The sequence below is a fragment of the Pan troglodytes genome, chromosome 14 (genome assembly GCF_028858775.2).
Source record: "Pan troglodytes isolate AG18354 chromosome 14, NHGRI_mPanTro3-v2.0_pri, whole genome shotgun sequence".
Taxonomy (NCBI): Eukaryota; Metazoa; Chordata; class Mammalia; order Primates; family Hominidae; genus Pan; species Pan troglodytes.
In genome coordinates this window covers 26,862,864-26,865,420 of record NC_072412.2, presented here as the reverse complement: position 1 = coordinate 26,865,420, position 2,557 = coordinate 26,862,864, and the positions used below count along the sequence as shown (strand labels likewise).

At 37.4% G+C, this 2,557-nt stretch overlaps 1 pseudogene; it reads left to right on the top strand.

Annotated features, from left to right (window-relative positions):
- Nucleotides 1-243: 243 nt before the first annotated feature.
- Nucleotides 244-1,052, top strand: LOC134808210 (nucleophosmin-like; annotated as a pseudogene).
- The last annotated feature ends 1,505 nt before the right edge of the window (nt 1,053-2,557 follow it).

Below are 2,557 nucleotides of genomic sequence, written 5' to 3'. Positions count from 1 at the left end.
ATCCTGATACCAAAATCTGGCAAAGATACAACCAAAAAAGAAAACTACAGGCCCATATCCCTGATGAACATAAATGCAAAAATCCTCAACAAAATACTAGAAAACTGAATTCAACAGCACATTGAAAAAGTTAATTCAGTTCCCTGGTATGACTGTGTCCTGAGCAGCTGTTCTCTGGAGCAGTAGTCCTTTATCTCCATTTGTCTTCTCTTCCGCCTTAGTGCATGCCACCAACCCATAGAAGATTTGGTGGACATGGAAATGAGCCCCCTGAGGCCCCACAACTATCTTTTTGGTTGTGAACTAAAGGCTGACCAAAGATTATCTGGATAATGATGAAAATGAGCACCAGTTTAGGGGCTGGTTTGAGGGATAAATTGCACATTGTTGAAGCAGAGGCAATGAATTATGAAGGAAATCCAATTAAAGTAACACCGGCAACTTTGAAAATGTTTGCATAGCCAATGGTTTCCCTTGGGGGCTTTGAAATAACACCACCTGTGCTTTTACGATTGAAGTGTGGTTCAGGGCCAGTGCATAATAGTGGACAGCACGTAGTAGCTGTAGAGGAAGATGCAGAGTCCGAAGATGAAAAGGAGGAGGTTGTAAAACTCTTAAGTATATCTGGAAAGTGATCTGCCCCTGGAGGTGGTAGCAAGATTTCACAGAAAAAAGTTGCTGCTGATGAAGAAGAAGATGATGATGATGATGATGAAGATGATGAGGAAACTGAAAAAAAAAGCACAAGTGAAGAAATCTATACCAGATACTCCAGCCAAAAAAGCACAGAAGTCAAACGAGAATGGAAAAGACTCAAAACCATCAACACCAAGACAAAAAAGACAAGAATCCTTCAAAAAGAGAAAAAAACTGAAACACCAAAAGGATCTAGTTCTGTAGAAGATATTAAAGCAAAAATGCAAGCAAGTGTAGAAAAAGGTGGTTCTCTTCCCAAAGTGGAAACCACGTTCATCATTTATGTGAAGAATTGCTTCTGGATGACTGACCAGGAGGCTATTCAAGATCTCTGGCAGTGAAGGAAGTCTCTTTAAGAAAATAATTTAAATTGTTTGTTACGAACGTTCCATCTTATTTCATTTCAGTAACAGTTGATATCTGGCTGTCCTTTTTATAATGCAGAATGAGAACTTTCCCTACCATATTTGGTAAATGTTGTCCAGGTACCATTGCCAAGAATATGTTGTCCAAAATGCCTGTTTAGTTTTTAAAGATGGAACTCCACCCTTTGCTTGGTTTTAAGTACGTATGGAATGTTATGATAGGACATAGTGGTAGCAGTGGTCAGAAATGGAAATGGTAGGGAGACAAAAATATACATGTGAAATAAACTCAATATTTTAATAAAATAAAAAAAGTTAATTCACCATGATCAAGTAGGCTTTATTCCTTAGATGCAAATTTGGTTCAACATATGTGAATCAATAAATGTGATTCACTACATAAATAATTAAAGACAAAAACCATATATTATCTCAGTAGACACAGAAAAATCTTTCAATAAAATCCAACATCGCTTCATGATAAAAACCCCCAAGAGACTGGGCGTCAAAGGAACATAGTTCAAAATAATAAGCCATCTATGACAAACACACCGGCATCATAAAGCCAGCATCATACTGAACAGGCAAAAACCAGAAGCCTTCTCCTTGGAAGCTGGAACAAGACAAGGATGCCCACTCTCATCAATCCTATTCAACATAGTACTGGAAGTGCTAGCCAGAGCAATCAGGTGAGAGAAAGAAATAAAAGGTATCCGAATAGGAAGAGGAAAAGTCAAACTATCTTTCTTTGTGGATGAAATGATTCTATACCTAGGAACCCCTAAAGACTCTGCCAAAATGCTCCTGGAACTGTTTATCCTTTCAAGGGATAGCTGCTTAGCCATATATACAGAAGAATGATACTGGACTCCTATCTTTCACCATAAATAAAAATTAACTCAAAAATTAATGACTTCAGTAAAATTTCAAGATACAAAATCAATGTACAAAAACTGGTAGCATTTCTTTTTTTTTTTCTTTCATTTTTTTTTTTTTGAGACAGAGTCTCGCTCTGTTGCCCAGGCTGGAGTGCAATGGTGCGATCTCGGCTCAGGTGTGAGCCACCGTGCCTGGCCCAGTAGCATTTCTATACATCAATAATGTTCAAGCTGAGAGCCAAATCAAGGACACAATCCCATTTACAATAGTCTTAAAAGACCTAGGAATACATCTAACCAAGGAGGTGAAAGATCTCTGCAAAAAGAACTACAAAACACTGCTAAAAGAAATCATAGATGACATAAACACATGGAAAAACACTTCATACTACGGATCAGAAGAATCAATATTGTTGAAATGGCCATACTTTCCAAAGCAATCTACATATTCAACACTATTCCTATCAAACTACTAACATCATTTTTCACAGAACTAGAAAAAAACTGTTATAAAATTCATATGGAACCAAAAAAGAGACTGAATAGCCAAAGCAATCCCGAGCAAAAAGAACAAAGCCAGAGGCATTACATTACCTTACTTCAAGCTACAGCAACCAT